This window comes from Talpa occidentalis, unplaced genomic scaffold, assembly GCF_014898055.3.
Source record: "Talpa occidentalis isolate TD23 unplaced genomic scaffold, MPIMG_talOcc4v2.1 talOcc4.3, whole genome shotgun sequence".
Lineage (NCBI taxonomy): Eukaryota > Metazoa > Chordata > Mammalia > Eulipotyphla > Talpidae > Talpa > Talpa occidentalis.
The window spans coordinates 130,065,677-130,083,460 of NW_023603184.1; the positions used below are offsets into that span (position 1 = coordinate 130,065,677).

The 17,784-nt window shown below is 36.5% G+C and overlaps 1 protein-coding gene across 13 annotated transcripts in view; it reads left to right on the forward strand.

Annotated features, from left to right (window-relative positions):
* The window catches only part of MAP2 (microtubule associated protein 2), a 291,564-nt gene that overhangs the window by 178,456 nt on the left and 95,324 nt on the right, over positions 1–17,784 (forward strand). For 12 of the 13 annotated variants that reach the window (XM_037523961.2, XM_037523956.2, XM_037523955.2 and 9 more), the window contains one exon: positions 15,033–15,106. The gene's annotated coding sequence lies outside the window, so the exon portion shown is untranslated. Of the gene's footprint in view, positions 1–15,032; positions 15,111–17,784 lie in introns of all 13 variants that reach the window. The other variant, XM_037523950.2, reaches the window with a different exon arrangement.

Consider the following 17,784-nt stretch of genomic DNA (forward strand, 5'->3'; position numbering starts at 1 on the left):
ATGTCCACATCTTCTTGATCCAGTCATCTATTTTTGGGCATTTGGGTGTTTCCAAAGCTTAGCTATTGTAAACGTGCTGCTATAAACATAGGGGTGCAGGTGTTCTTTGGAATTGATGTTTCTGTTCCTTTGCAAATACCTAGGAGTGGAATTGCTGGGTCATATGGAAGCTCTATGTTTAGTAGGTCCAGAAAATCTCCACACAGCTTTCCACAGTGGTTGGACCAGTTTGCACTCCCACCAACAGTGCAGAAGAGTTCCTTTTTCTCCACACCCTCGCCAACATTTTGTTGTTGCTAGTTTTTTTAATATGTGCCATTCCACTGGTGTAGATGGTATCTCATGGTAGTTTTGATTTGCATTTCCCTGATGACAAGTGATGTTGAACATTTTCATATGCCTGTTGGCCATTTGCATTTCCTCTTCAGAGAAGTTTCTTTTAAGCTCTTCTGCCCATTTTTTGACTGGATTATTTTCTTTGTTGTTGTTGAGTCTCATCAGCTCTTTGCAGATTTTGTGAACAGTCCTTTATCATTAGTGTTGGGTGCAAAATGTTCTCCCAGTTGGTGGGGTTTCTCTTTGTTTTTGTTATTGTCTCTTTTGCTGTGCAAAAGCTCTTTAATTTGATATAGTCCCAGCTGTTTATCTTTGCCTTCATATCACGCTTTGGGTGATGTGTCTGTAAAGATGTCTTTGATGTGCAATCAGTAGTGTTTCGCCTATATTTCCTTCTATATATTTTATGGTTTCAGGTCTTATGTCTAGTTCTTTAATCCATTTTGAGTTGATTTTTGTGTATGGTCTCACCATTGCTTTTCAATATAATACTGGAAGTCCTAGCCAGGGCAATAAGACAAGAGAAAGACATCCAAGGAATCCAAATAGGAAAGAAGAAGTCAAACTATCACTATTTGTAGACGATATGATATTATACATAGAGAACCCCAAAAACTCCACAGAAAGCTAATTCAACTCATCAATCAGTTCAGTAAAGTGGCAGGATACAAAATCAACACGCAAAAGTCAGTAGCCTTCCTATACACAAACAATAAATCTGAAGAAGAAGAAATCGAAAAGACCATCCCTTTTGTTATTGAAACAAAAAAAATCAAATATTTGGGAATAAATCTAACAAAAGAGGTAAGGACCTATACAAAGAAAACTATAAAACACTGTTAAAAGAAATAGAAGAAGACACAAAGAAATGGAGAGACATCCCCTGCTCATGGATTGGAAGAATAAACATTATTAAAATGGCCATCCTTCCAAAAGCAATATACAGATTCAATGCTATTCCAATCAAAATTTCAATGTCATTCTTCAAAGAAATAGAACATTATTGATGAAATTCATATGGAATCACAAAAAACCCCGAATAGCCAAAGCTCTCCTGAAAAAAAAAGAAGGGAATGGAGGCATCAGACTCCCAGACTTCAAACTATACTACAAAGCCATAATCATCAAAACTGCATGGTATTGGAACAAGAACAGACATACAGACCAATGGAATCGAATAGAAAATCCAGAAATAAACCCACAGATTTATGGTCAACTAATCTTTGACAAAGGAGCAAAGACTATGCATTGGAGCAAAGAAAGTTTGTTCAATAAATGGTGCTGGGAAAACTGGGTCGCTACATGCAAAAGAATGAAGCTTGACCACCACCTCACACCATACACAAAAATCAACTCAAAATGGATTAAAGAACTAGACATAAGACCTGAAACATAAAATATATAGAAGGAAATATAGGCGAAACACTACGTGATTTGCACATCAAAGACATCTTTACAGACACATCACCCAAAGCAGTGATAGTGAAGGCAAAGATAACAGCTGGGACTATATCAAATTAAAGAGCTTTTGCACAGCAAAAGAGACAATAACAAAAACAAAGAGAAACCCCACCAACTGGAGAACATTTTTGCACCCAACACTAATGATAAAGGACTGATCACAAAAATCTGCAAAGAGCTGATGAGACTCAACAACAACAAAGAAAATAATCCAGTCAAAAAATGGGCAGAAGAGCTTAAAAGAAACTTCTCTGAAGAGGAAATGCAAATGGCCAACAGGCATATGAAAAATGTTCAACATCACTTGTCATCAGGGAAATGCAAATCAAAACTACCATGAGATACCATCTTACACCAGTGAGAATGGCACATATTAAAAAAACTAGCAACAACAAATGTTGGCGAGGGTGTGGAGAAAAAGGAACTCTTCTGCACTGTTGGTGGGAGTGCAAACTGGTCCAACCACTGTGGAAAGCTGTGTGGAGATTTCTGGACCTACTAAACATAGAGCTTCCATATGACCCAGCAATTCCACTCCTAGGTATTTACCCAAAGGACACAGAAACATCAATTCCAAAGAACACCTGCACCCCTATGTTTATAGCAGCACTGTTTACAATAGCTAAGCTTTGGAAACAACCCAAATGCCCAAAAATAGATGACTGGATCAAGAAGATGTGGTACATATATACCATGGAATATTACTCAGCATTCAAAAAAGATAAACACATGCAATTTGCTGCAACATGGATGGCGCTGGAAGGGATCATGCTCAGCGAAATAAGCCAAAAAGAAAAAGAAAAATACCGGATGGTCTCACTCATAGCAGGAATCTAGAAAACTTAAATAATGGACCAGGAAAATGAAAAACTATAAGAAAGTGAAAATCAAAATCAACAAAAAACTATGAACCAGAGACACTTTTAGGGGGCGGGGGCGGGAGGGGAGGGATTGGGGTCAGAATGGGGGGCAATTGTATGGGGAATATAACAATAAAATTTATTAAAAAAAAAAAAAATGCAAGTTTCAAAATAAATTTGAAGATTTAGTAGATGATTTGGCAGGTGCAGCTGAGAAAGATCTCCCGTCATGTAGAACAGGGGTTGGCAAACTTTTTCTGTAAAGATCCAAATCGTAAATTTTTTTGGCTTTCCAAGCCTTATGGTCTCTGTCACAATTATTCATTCTGGTTTTGTAGCATGAAGCAAATGATCGTGAATGTGTTCCAATAAAACTTTATGAAAACTGAAAAAAAAAAAAAATAGCAACAACATTTTAAGTAATAGCTATCACTAAGCTATTATCTTGAAAACAATATCCTTCTTTCAGTGACAATCAAAAGAAATTTATGAGCAATTGTATTTTATATAGCAATTATTTCTCAATTTGGAATTCCCCAGACCACGTACTGGGTCCTTGTGAGGAGTGTAGATTCCAAGACCTACTCCAGACCTCTGGAATCAGAATCTCCAAATGGAATCTGGAACCCCGAAGTTTGAACCAGGAGGTGATTGTGATGTCCATCTGGAAAGGACTATGGAACATAATAAATAGCAACACTCTTTCTCCATTCAATGTTTTGACAAACCAGCCCTACCCACCTGATTATTGAGTTGTTAAATAATTCTAGTTCCATGTGTGAACACTGTGCATAGGTCCGACCCTGTGTGAGAAGCTTTCTCTATCCTATCCCTCGTTCTTAAAATTGTTCTCCCATAAGGTAGACATTATTATCCACAATTTATAGATGAAGAAATGATGGCCCAATGAAATTAAATAACTTGCCACTTAGAGATCTGGTTGACTCCAAAGTCTTCCTTGCCACTCTGTCCAGCTGCTACTCACTAGTAACTGGTGACTGCTGTACTAAGGACCTAGTAACTGCTGTACTAGTTCGCTGCTGCCTAAAGGCATTCAGAAGACAAAAGAAAGTGAATGGAGTTATATATGAAGCCAGTAGCCACAGTCAGCACCTATTGAAATGATGCTCATCAACAATATTATAGATTTATAATGAACGAAGTAAAATATAAAACACATCCGCCTCTCTTGTTAAGCACAACTGTCTCACACGTGTCTAAAAGGAGCTTCTAGAAGTAACACTTTACAGGCAGGAATAGTGTGATTATGAGAAAATTGCCTCCAGTTATTACACTTTAACAAGCAGAAAATATGAAGGAAAACTAAACATTACATTATATAAAGTGACCCCAAAACCTGCCAACCTGCCAGCAAGTATCACCACACACAAAAAGTAAGAAAGAAAAGGGGTAAAGAGAGAAAGAGAGAGAGAGAAGAGCAAGCCCTGTGTAATTGATAAGGAAGCTGTAAAGCAGGTCTTGAGACTCATTTAAAACATGAATTTTTCAAGATTTTTGCCAGAGGAAGATGGCTTTCTGATATGTATGTTCTGTTTCACTGGAATTATGTTAATTTCATTCAACACCCTCATTGGACACTACTAATGAAATTATTCAATTAAAAAAATCCTGACAATCATCTCCATTTTATGCACCCTTTGTCAAGAAATATAATCAATTCTTTCCATTATGAGAGTTACAAAACACAAATATTCTAGTTATTACTCTAGTTATAACTTAAAAATCTGCTTGCAATTTGTGTATGAAGTCATCAGATTAAGAAATTTAACTTGAGTTTTAAGGAAACTCTGTAACCACAGCAGTGGTTTCCATTAAAATATCCTCACAGATTGTTTCTTTTAGGGGGGAAAGGATTTTAATCATTTAATTAATTATTTAAGAGAAGTGACTGTTCATTTATATAACACTCAAAACCACTCCTCTGGCGAGTTGGGAACCAGAAATTTCCCCTGGGTCTTCGTCAGCTACCCTATAATAACTTCCAGTAAAAGCTATCCCTTGAGGTCCCCATTGGAAATTGACTGTGCTATTCAGTAGACAATTATAGCAAGTGATTTGTTTAATCAATGAGAGGACTGTTAAATAGATGTTTGTATTTATACTTAAACGTTAGATAGTATTAGGTGATGATGCACATAGTCAATAAGATATTGAGACAAGAATGATAGATGTCGCTAGTGATTGTACTTGGGCTCCATTTAAGCATAAAAACATCACATTCGAACAAAATTCAAAGGGAATCTTATTGAAGTTTCAGAGCTCGTAACTTCCTCAGAACAGTTAAAGATCCTTATCTTTTAGACTAACCAACAGATTTCTATTTGTTTGCTTACAACAATTTAGCAGAAATCTGTATTCCAGATTTTGGTGTTCCTTTGAGTTACATCAAGACGGAACATTCTGGGCTGCCCTTGTGTCCATGCTCTCCTGTAATGAGAAGTCCTGCGCCTGACACTAAACCTCTCTAAGGCCCAGAATGTGACTTTTTTGTGATAGAATTAGTAATTTAAAAGCTAATACATTTTTTAAGCTTCATTGATTCTGTTTAGTAATAATGATGCATGCCTGAAACTTACATAATGTTCAAATGCAATAAATGCAATATTGCATCAATAAATTTTAAATAAAATGTCTAAAGCGGAAATAAATTTAAAAAATAAAACACCTGGAAGAAAAAAAAAAGTCTTGGCTATTCATAGGTCTAGAGTAACTCTAAAAACCATTCTCAGAGTATGAGGTTGAAATTCTACCTTGGAAGCAAACTTCTGTGCCTGCAAATACTAAATATGGCTGATATAGTTCCTGGGGAGCCCAGAGGAACCCCAGCAAGATGTCAGCAGCCCTCACATTCCTTTGGAACAACAGTAATTACACCAGTTGGAATATTTGCAACCTCGCTGGCTCACTTGCTGTTATTTTTTAGTTTAGACTTTAATCTTATTTTTATTGTTTTTATATAAATCAGACACATGTGGCTTGATTATAGATTTTAAGTCACCACTAGCAGCTTTAGATGAAAACCTTTCACAAACTCTCAGTGCTGTGGGTTTTCTGGTATCTGGCCACAGCACCACAGCCTCTGGCTCTGCTCCCCTCCCTGTGTGTTGATTTCTGCACGCTTCCTCCTTACAGTCCCACTGCCCTTCATCCCAGTCATGTCTATTTACTTAAATCTAAGCCAATTAAATAAAGCTTAATATTAGAACAGCCTCTGAAAAGAGCACAAAGGAGGGGAATTGCAAGGCCATGACAGAATAATAGAAGCATTAAAAAAGCATTTTAAAGAGCAGCCGACCTGCCTCCTCTTTTGCTCCTATTTATAGGGAGGCACCCTCTCTCTTTGTTTTCTTTGTTACCGGCATCTCTGTGCCAACTCCCCCCCTTTTGTTTGGTGAAGTCTTAATGATATATCCTTGTGCATCTTAATATTTCTGGGGTCACTGATGGGAGAATTATTGTAACATGCTCGTAGGGATATTGATAGGAAATTTTCAGAACACCTTGGGTGCTAATCTAGTAGATTCAGATATGTTTCAAGTCTTGCTTTTATTTTGATGTATTTTCTCAGTAATATTCTCTTGCAGTTAAGAGAACCTTAATTTTAAAACGGGCCATTACTGGCAATTTTGCTAGTCATAAAATGTTAGCTATCACCGTTCAGAAAATAATTTGGGGAGGAAAAGAAGGTAATTCAAGTTAGTATTACAGATGGGGGAAGGGTGGGGGCCAAATTAGTTCCCTATGCGCTAATTAAGTTATCTTGCATTGCTTCTTGAACAACGCGCAGCAAAAAATAAAGGACTTGAATCAGCTGGAGATCACCCTTAATTGTAAACTCTTACTGAAATCTCCCATGAGTTGAAATCCCTCTGCTTTTAGAACTTTTAGCTTTCTGGGCTAAAAGTAGATTTGCCAGAATTTCATTTTTCCAGTCAGATGACTGTAGCACAGCTTGTATTTTCCTCTCTCTGGTGGAATCCTCTTTTCTAAAGCCACCCCTTTTCAAATTATCCCACAGTCAGGAATGTCATCCTCAGAGAGCATGGGAGCTGAGGCAAAGAATATCATCTGTCAGCTAAATTTTGACTTCTTTAGAGCAGAGCTCGAATTTGAGCATTCACATTGCCTGGAAAAATTCACTTGTGCTCTGTCCCCCAAGTTCATCCAGATGCCTCCTTGGTGAAATCTCTGTGTACTGCTGCTGGTTGACAGATGGCCCCCAGCAGGTGAACTTGGGGCTATTAGCAAATGAGATACTTTTCTTTCTCTGGCACAGTGCTTCTCAATGACACCTTATGTCAAAGCATTTGGCTAGTAAGCAAAACTAAAGAGTTGAAAATAAGAAACCATTAACTCTGCTCAAGTCATGAAGTAGTCTCTTCACAATGGTATGCCATAGTGCCAAGTGGTGAAGAAATACTATTTTAAGACTGATATTGGCAATTTTACACAATTATCAAAGCAGTTTTCTAAAAAAATTTAATTCTTGCAGCAACTATCTATCTAATCTCCTTTTACTGAAGATCTGAAATGCTACAAGGTCTGCCCAATATTCCACAGCCAGTAAGGTGCCAACACAGCTTCAAATAAGGTGCCAGATTCAAATTTTGTATTATTTTCGTTACAGAGATCTAATTGAATCAAATTCTAGTCAGGGTGGTTAGCAAAACATTAATTCGTTCTTCAACCTTTACTAATCGCCCCCCTTAAAATTAGGGAAGAAGAAAGGCAGGTAGATAAGGAAATTTCATTGCTCAAAACAGAGGAGTCCATACACACAAAATTTAAAGCATCATCCGACCTTTCCATTTTCTCAGCCCCATATCAAATTTCCATTCCTTTAATGGTAGTTTATTGAGCAAGTACTTGTTGCTACAAGACAGGAAATGTAGTAGTAAATACAAAGGTAAATGGGTCCTGTCCTTCCAAAGTTTATATTTTAGGGTATGGTGGGTCAGACATTAAACAAATAAATTATCTGCAGTGTTTCTGATGATATAGAGAAATAGTCTAGGAGTGTAAATTGCTAATACCACTTGAGACATCTTGATAATATGACAGTTTCACTGAAGTGCACTGTATATTCTTACAAGGATTAATATTTTGTCCTTTTGTCTTCATTTAAATTAAAAATACTGTGAAAAAAATCATATATTTGGTAGAAACCAGTGGCTTCTAGGATTAAAATAAAGCATAAAAAAAAGGTGGAGCTGCGAATTTGTTTGAATTTCAGCAATCTTTAACTAACAATGCAGTAGAGTTTGTCTGAATGCCAAATAAGTAATAGAAACAAGAGCCACATACTAGTGCACAGAGATGTCCCGGGAAGTGTTTGTGGAAGACTTCTTACAGAATATCTTCAATTTAAGGAGGGGTTGGCAAACTTAGAGGCAAGAAGGAAGGAGAGACAAGGGAAAGAAAGAGAATGGAGAGGATTTTTCAGAAAGGAAGAAGAAAAATATGAAATGGAAATAAAAAAAGATGTGAAGGTGTGTGATAGCAGAAATGTGGAATTAAGTTGAAAAAGTAGAATAGCTCATAGGGACCTCCCTGGTGGCAGCAAGGGGTTAAGATGCAACCTATGAAGCTATCCACAGCCACTGCAGCATGAATTCGATGCCAGGGAACTACCAACATGGTGCAGCAGACCTCTCCTAACTTGCCCACTGCTCCCCTCAGCAGCGTATTGCAGTAGATCTGCCTGTTCAGTTCTCCACTCTGTCTCTGGTGAATCCTCTCACCACCCCCCACACCTCTAGCCTGTACCCTAGTTCTTGTATGCACAAATAAATCTTAAAAAAGAAAAAAGAAAGAAAAAGCAGAATAAACTCATAGTATAGAAGTCCTTGAGGCCCGAGCTAGGATTTTAGTTATTTTGACAGAAGAATTTTGGACATGAGATTGAAATCTATACGTGTATCCTGGCAAAATAAGTTTTGTGACAGCTTTAATCTTTTCTTGGTTTCCCTCCCAATTTCTTCTCTGTGCATCATATAAATCTACTTATCTGCATTAAATATTCTGCCATTTTAAAAATGGTTAGTGTTTGTGTGAAAATTAGAAACAAATGAACAGATGGCTTTCTGTCAAGCAAATAAGTGTGATTTCTTTGGCTATATTCTGATTCTGAGCAGAAAACAGAGTGTAATATATAAATAAGTGAAAACACTGACACATGTGCCCCATTGCTGCCCAAGGTTCTCTATATTGCAGTGCCAATTCATATTTTATTTATAGAGTAAAATATTTATATTTATATATATTTATCAGAGTTACCATGTGTTAACAATTTAGCAAAATAACTTTTTAGCTGTTATCTCAGAGCATCATTTCTTTTGAACCCTTCAATACGTAAAGAATCCAAGCACAACCTGAAGTAGCTATTGACAGCTCATCATTTCTCTCTTTTTTTTTTCACATTTTATTTAAATTTTATTTTTTATATTCTCCATACAATTACAACCCCCTTATCATCATTTCTCTTTAACTCTTGTGATACAGACATAGGTATCCCCCGATTTATGAAAGTTCATCTCTAGTCACTTTGCTTTTACAAAAGACCAGCATCCGTATCAACTTTTGCTAACTAAAAGAAATCCAAAGAGGTTCTTCACTTTTATGAAAAAGGGGACAGTTGCAGGGGACTCCCTGGTGGCACAAGGGGTTAAGTCACAGCACTATCAAGCTATCACCAGCCACCACAGTACGAGTTCAATCCCCGACCAGGGAGCTAACCCATGTGGCACAGCAGATCTCTCCTGACTTGCCCGCCACTCCCCTCAGCAGTGTATTTCAGTCAGTCTGCCTGCTCTGCTCCCCACTCTGTCTCTGGTGAATCCTCTTACCGCCTATACCTCTGGCCTATATCCAAGTTCTTGTATGTATAAATAAATAAATATTTTTTAAAAGGGGGGGGCAGTTGCATTCATTTTTATTTTGCAGCAGCCTTTATAGAGCAACTTGGGAGCTACTTTGTACAGGCTGCATATTTATCATCCCGCCCTTACTTTTACTATATGGTAGTGCTATTTTAGGTTTTATGTGTTATGTGGTATGATTTGGTAGGTCATTTTTGGGGTCTAAAATTTTTTTCCATATAAACTAATGGTAATTGCTTCTTTATACCATTTGGGCTGATGGACCATTCATAGGAATTTTTCCATAAAAACTAATGGTAATAACTTCTTTATGCCAATTGGGGTGGTGGACTCTTCAATGGAATTTTTCCATATAAACTAATGGTAATTGCTTCCTTATGCTGTCTGGCTGATGGACCTTTCACAGGAATACTCTACTTTCGGATAGTGAGGGAAATCCAAATCTCCACTTAAGCTCCATATTTCTCAACTCATTGCATTTGGACAGTTCAGACTGTGGGCAATACAAGGAAGTGATATGTGTCGCTTCTGAGTTAAAGCCTTTAAGAGCCAGTGCACAGTCCTCCCTGGTCTTCCTTCTGACTGCACTACCCTTGAAACCATGAGTTGAACACCAAAAAGAATAGATCATATTAGTGGGTCACTTCATGAGAGAGAACAGCCTAGTGAGTTATCCTACAGACATAGGATATGTAGGAACACGATAAAAACCTTTATTATACAAAGACTCCAACTTAAACCTGATTTTTCTGAAAAATCCAATCCTTTATTCCTCCCCTATTTGTATCTTATTTTTTCTGCCTTGAATGATGCTGAAATGCTTCTGAAAAGACTAGATAATTTACCCTAAGTCAGCTTAACCCAGACTGCTTGTCCTCAGCCACAGCCTGAAATAGCAGGTCTGGGAATGAGGGGAAAATTCTTACCATCTGCCTTACCTACATTCTCTGGCCAATGGAAAACATTATTTTGAATAGGGCTTTTGGTAAAGGTCCTAAATTCTTTCAAGTGTACATTTTGAAGTAAGTTTCCCTTGTAAGAAACATAATATCCTACTGAAAGGAACTTTGGCAGAAACCCCAAGAAAGGAAGATCCGTCTCTGATCTGTCCATGTAACAGTGACTTAAGTTCACCATGACTTTCAGTTATTCACAAATAAGCCATGATGATGAACTGCTTCTGGTAGAAAATAGAAATGGTTCAGTAGCACATCAGACTACACAATTTTATGTTGGCAGTTTATCTCCTTTGTAAGACTGCTCAGATAGTGGAGATTTTCCTAACAGTATTAACAATTCAGTCCTCAGTAATTGAAATCTTGTTATCCTGGACAAGTGCACTGTATTATAGTTAACTCTTCCAAATCACATAGAGCAGATTGGTAGAGGAGGTGGAGAAAAATGTTATTTGTTTGAGAGCTGAGTAGACTAATGCTAGTCACTGTGGTTAAGTTTACCCTTCAGAAATGCTCCTTAGGATTCCAGCAACTTCAAATATCCGTGTTTTGTGTATTTGATGAGGTTTATCAAAACACAAAATTAAATAGCAAATGAGTTAATACTAGAATGTGTTTTAATGAAAGTTAATGAAAAGTATGTGGTGACTTAACATCCAGGGAAGAGTTCATGTTAACTTTGTTGCTTAGTGAACATGGGTTCTTACATCGATTGAGGAAAGCACACCTGACAATATTTTTTCCATGAGAATCTAAAGTCTGTGTTCATTCTAATTTCTGTGCTGTATGTGTTAAACTTGCATATGAATATGCTATCAATCAAGTATGTATTCTGTGCAGCTAAGTGCACAGTATGTATATTCTATTTATCAGACTAATCTGCTGATAAAATATTGATTTTGTTTATAGCTGAACAAATGTTTTCCTTGGGTTCCTTATTAAATGATTTGTTCTTTTTTTTGTGATGCCAATATATATCATATTCCTATTATTGTAGGCTAGCCCTTAAGGAGGGATAATAACAGTTGCCTATCTTAGTGGGTGATAGTGAGGAATAAATTTGTTGATGTATATGAAGTTCTTGGAACATTGTCTGGGACATAAAGAAATGGCATATAAATGTTAATATTATTTTAGAGATGTTGCAGCTACTGTATAGAATGTATCAAATACAAGTGTATCAAAAATTCTTCACAAAAACTGTGTCAAATTAATTTATTCCTTTTGATATAGAATAAAAATTATCACTTGTAACTGCACTGTGTTAATTTAAAATGATTATTCAATTTTATGTGCCTTATGTAATAAGCCATAAATTGCATTTCAAAAATAAATCCCAGATGGTACTTATCTATTTCTCATAAAAAAGGTCTAGAAAAAAGATACTTATTTAAATTTTATAACCAAAAGAAAAAATCACAAAAGTCAGGGTGATGGTTAAGTGAGCCATTTTTTCATGGGTAATTGTTATTAAGTTCCCTCAATTTCCTAATAATCATCTCATCCTTTGGCAATGATTTCTAAATTCTGTTGGAATGAAATGACTTTTTAAGTGTTTAGCACTGGAATTTTGCTTTCATTTCTATGTAACTATCAAGTTAATTTTTGAAAGACTATAAAAGTCAGGGTATTGTATTTTAGATTGTTTTTAGTAATTCTCAAATAATGAACATATTCTTTTATAACAGATATCAGCAAACATTTTCCATAAGGGGCCAGTAGTAACTTGAATCATCTACAGATATAGAAAGGGCCATACAATCTCTGTCACACCTACTCTGCATTATAGTCTGAAAACAACCATGGACAACAGGGAAATGAATGAACATGGCTGTGTGCCAGTAACACTGTATTTAGAGGAACAGACAGCCCCAGAATGGATTTGGTCCATGAACCATAGTTTGCTGACCTCTTTTCTATAGAATTCCTCTCCTTATTTTTGTCATGGCAAAATATACATGCCCAATATAAAATATGCACCAGCAAACTTACACCTTTGCTTACCTGTGTACTTGAGAACCATGAAGATAAAAGTACAAAAAGTGCAAGGAATTTCAGGAAAATAAATAATTTAAAGGGGAAATAAACATGATAATTTATTCTAGAGATTCTGTCTATCTGAACAAGTTCCAGAGCTGGTCCACCATTATATATGTGTTGTAAAACAATCTAGAAGGTTTAATTGGTTTTTAATCAAAACTACCCTTAAAACTTAAATAATTTTAATTTATTGTGCATAGAACTCAGTGTAATAAGGTTATATAGCTTCCAAATTTGCATCTCACTGATATGGATTGAAGGACAATAAGAGCTATGGGCAGTAGTTACTGATTATTCTTTTGATTTCTGCTGTGTCCGTTGTGATTTCTCCTCTTTCATTTATGATCCTGTTTATTTGTGCTTTCTCCCTTTTTTCCTTTGTGAGCCTGGCTAGGGGTTTGTCTATTTTATTGACTTTTTCGAAGAACCAGCTCTTGGTTTCATTGATCTTTTGGATTGTTTTTTTAGTTTCAATTTCATTTATTTCTGCTTTGGTTTTTATTATTTCTTTTCTTCTACTGGTTTTGGGGGGTTTTTTTGTTGTTCTTTTTCTAGATCTTTGAGCTTCGAGATTAGGTTGTTTCTTTGAGTTCTTTCGTGTTTCTTGATGTGAGTTTCTATTGCTATATATTTTCCTCTTATTACTGCTTTTGCTGCATCCCATACATTTAGGATATTGGTGTCCTCCTTGTCATTCAATTCAAAGAATTTTTTAATTTCTTCTTTGATCTCCTCATTAGTCCAGTGGTCTTCCAGTAGTGTGGTTTTTAATCTCCATGAGGTAGGAAAGTTCCTTGCCTTCTTTTTATGGTTTATTTCTAGTTTGATGCCTTCATGGTCAGAAAAGATGGTTGGTATGATTTCAATCTTGGTGTATCTGTTGATGTTTGTCTTGTGCTCCAGTATGTGATCGATCTTGGAGAATGATCCGTCTGGAAGGGATCATGCTCAGCGAAATAAGCCAGAAAGAAAAAGAAAAATACCGGATGGTCTCACTCATAGCAGGAATCTAGAAAACTTAAATAAGGGACCAGGAAAATGAATAACTATAAGAAAGTGAAAATCAAAATCAACAAAAAACTATGAACCAGAGACACTTTTTGGGGGGTGGGGGGCAGGAGTGGAGGGATTGGGGTCAGAATGGGGGGGTTGCAATTGTATGGGGAATATAAAAATAAAATTTATTATTTAAAAAAAAAAGAGCTATGGGCAGGGTCTGGACAGTCCAATTTGTTTTTTCTATAATCACAGTCAAATTATTTGAGAGAGTGGAGAACTCTACTGTGTTTCTACTTGCCTGCAAATTTTTTTAATTTGATGTTTAACCTTTCTACTTTTAATATACATGAATAGGCTTGTGTGCTGCATATAATGTCTGAATGCTCACAGATTAAATGTCTGAACTCTCACAGTTAATATATGAAAGATTCTTAGTACAGGACCTGGCCCAATGCTTGTTAATTTTGAATCAAACTCTTGTCCATATGCATATTATTCCTTGGGGATCAGAGAGAAGAATTAAACCACCTGCTTCTTCTCAAGTTTATATTTCCCACTGAGTCTTGAAAAGTTAATTGTTGTCTTATTTTGAGTCTTAGGACTTCTTGTAAAGCAATACCTCTCCTGAGGACATGACAGGGGTTCACCCTTCCAGGGTGAAATCACATCAATCTTTGTGAAAATGCATAAAGATGCACAGATTTTGACCCTATTTCAAGAGAGCAGAAGTTCAGAATGGGCCTCAGCTCTACCTGTGCACTAAAGACAGTTATTTCCGTATCAGACTCTGTTGTCCTGTTCCCCAGAGATGAGGATGACTATATCTGAAGGCATTTTAGATATAAAACTAGCCTAGCACCCTCTAGTAGCTGTTTATTTTTACGTATTTCTAGGTACCACTTTTGTATGAAGTATTTGTATTTTTGAAGTGAAATTTCTAAAAAGAATTACTAATCCAGAATGACTTTTAGGATATTGAATGTCAAAATAAGCTTAATACTCTATAGAGAAAATTAAATTTGTTGTCAAAAAATTCCTCTTCATCCTGTGCAAGAGAGAATCAATGCAGACTGGGCTAGAGGCCCAGTCCTCTTAAGCTTACTGGATATAATTAACGATTTACCAGGATGAATATATTCTCTTGGGAGACAGTTCAATTGCTTGCTATTTATTAGCTGAAACAAATTTACAGTTTCTTTCCTTGGGTATAATACTTATGAAGCCTCACTGGAATAAACTGAAAAAGTGAGAGAAAACACGCATCAGTTAGTATTTTCATTGCTCTATTCCAAACTTGAAATAGTAAATATTCAATGACGTATGACTACAAAGAATCATCATTCAGTCTCTCTCAAAATCTCATATTAACCAATACAAGAAGGAAAAGTCACAAGTTGAATTTTGTGCTAAGTTAACATGATGCAATTGATGTTTATGGATCAGAGATTTAATTATGAATTTTTCTAACTTTTTTTTTACAGGAAGAAGACAGGACATATTGTCAACCCTTTGAGAACACATCATAACAAGCTTTACCATTTTACCACTTCCTTGGGTAGGTAAGACCTTATTTACTTTCTAGTAGAAGTTACCCATAAAGGTGAAAAACAGTTCTTTGTTAACCATACTTAAACATTTTTTTTTTTTTTTAAAGATTTATTTATTTATTTATTTATACAAGCACTGGGTACAGTCAGAAGCGCGGGAGGGTGAGAGAATTCACCAGAGACAGAGCAGGGAGCAGAGCAGGCAGACTGATGAAGTACACTGCTGAAAGGAGCAGCGGTCAGCAGGAGAAGTCTGCGTGCCATGTGGGACCCTTGCCAGGCAGCCGGGGATCCAGCCGGCACTGCAGAGGCTGCGGGCAGCTTCGCAACCCAGGGCTCAACTGTTGCACCACCGGGGAGGCCCATACATTAAACATTTAAATAAATATCAGTGCGTTTTGATAAGGGAGAACACATCTATAAACTCTATAGCACACACATTTAGAATGGTTAAAGTAATACTTCATATATGAAGTAGTACTTCATATTATTTACAATGATTTAATGGTTTAAAAAAAAAATGAAATGGCCTTTTTATGCTATGAGGACTGAACTAAGCCTGTCCTGCTATGATTGGCAATGCCAATAATACTGGCTCTGCACTTACTACATGCCAGCATGGTCCTACATGACTTACTTTACATAAACTAAACTAATTATTGCTTGCAAAAATCCTGTGAATATAGAGATAATTCCCATTTTACAGGTTAGGGTTGGGGGGGCAGGCAGTTGGAGGAGTTCAAGCTTAAATACAAGGGTCTGAGAGCAAAGAGATTCTGGAAAGACCTACAGTGAGAGAAATTTCATGTTTAGTAGAAACATCTAGCAAGCAGGTTCTCCTATGTTGAGTGGGTTCTCTTTGAATTTATGAAAGAGAAGAAATATAATACATTTATTCAAAAAGCTATCACCGGCAAATATTCATTTTATGCTAGTACTTGTTAATTTATAGTTGTTGTGTGAGTACACACACAAATTTGTACACTTCAGCTTGAAAAGTATTTTCTATTTACATCTTTCTTTAAACTCAAAATTCCTTTGATAAAGGCAGGATAATATTATAGAAAGATTACAAATGAGTGATTTCTTATTGTGGGAAATGAAGAATACATCTTAATCTTTTTTATTAGAAATATTGAATACCCAATATTAATTGGCCATGGCAATATATACTTTGTTTTGTTATTTCCTTATTATTTTATTTATAACCAAGAACAATTTATAAAATTTTTCAGAACAAAATTTAGAAAATATTGCAATAAATACTTAGGTAGGTGCTGTATGAATTAAACAAATTCTAACATTCAGATTTGTTCAAATCTTTCCTAAAGAAATAAACCATCACAGAAAGAACAAAAGCTAGTTCTTTTCCTTTACTTTGTTCCTAAAAGGTGTCACAATCTTTAAATAAATACATGTGTATGAAACAATGTGCCATATAATTATTTACATTTAAAAGTTTACATAAGTGGGGTCTCTCCGGTGGCGCAGCAGGTTGAGCACAGTGCTGTGAAGCTGTCTGCAGCCTCTGCAGCATAGGTTTTATTCCCGGCTGGCAGGGGAGATACCCACATGGCGCACCAGACTCTCCTGTCTCGCACACTGCTCCCCGCAGCAATGCTTTCTGTCCATCTGCCTGTTCTGCTCCCCGCTCTGTCTCTGGTGAATCCTCTCACCCTCCCACGCCTCTGGCTTGTACCCCAGCTCTTGTATAAATAAATAAATCTCTTTTTTAAAAAAAAATTACCTAAGTGGAAGCATGCTATAGATATTCTTTGCAGCTTGCCTTTATATTATAGAGACTGATTATTGATAAATGAAGATCTGGTTGGCTCATCTAACAATCATAAAGTTGACTAATTTTAATGTTGCAAATATCTGGAGCTAAATATTATTAATAAATTCTTCTAAACAACCCTCAGTTTTTTCAAGATTTAATACTCAAATGGTTTAAGCATGGCTTTCAAAGCATCTTTGGGATTTGCATTTAAGAACCACATAGTTCTGGGCCTCCCTGGTGGCGCAGTGGTTGAGCGCTGGGTTGCAAAGCTGCCCTCAGCCTCTGCAGCACCGGTTCAATCCCCGGCTGCTCCCCAGCCACGGCAGGAGGGTCCCACATGGCGCGCAGACCTCTCCTGCCGCCTGCTGCTCCTCTCAGCAGTGTACTTCGGTCCTTCTGCCTGCTCTGCTCCCCGCTCTGGCTCTGGTGAATTCTCTCACCCTCCTGTGCTTCTGACTGTACCCAGTGCATGTATAAATAAATAAATAAATCTTAAAAAAAAAAAAAAAAGAACCACATAGTTCTTAATAGTGATACCATGCCAATCCTGTTTATGTTTCATTTTTTTCTTATTAGAAAGGCACTTTTTTATTGACTGTAGGGATTTTTGCTAACTAGTGGGACTCATGAATTTCACTGCTTTTGCCATAATACAGTAATTGAAATCTGTTTTATTTCCCCAGAGATGAAATACTGGTTATTCCCAAATACAATGTAAATACTACTTTTGAAATTTAAAAGATACTTAAAGGAAAAACTGTTTTGACTGACGCATATTAATTGTTCAAATTCCTTTCTAAAATCATGGGAAAAACTTTTAAAAAGGGATTATCCCCTGTTTTTTTTTTCTTCTTTTTTTCTTAATACTACAGTTAGTTTTAGGCTTTAAGGTAAGGCAAAATGTCA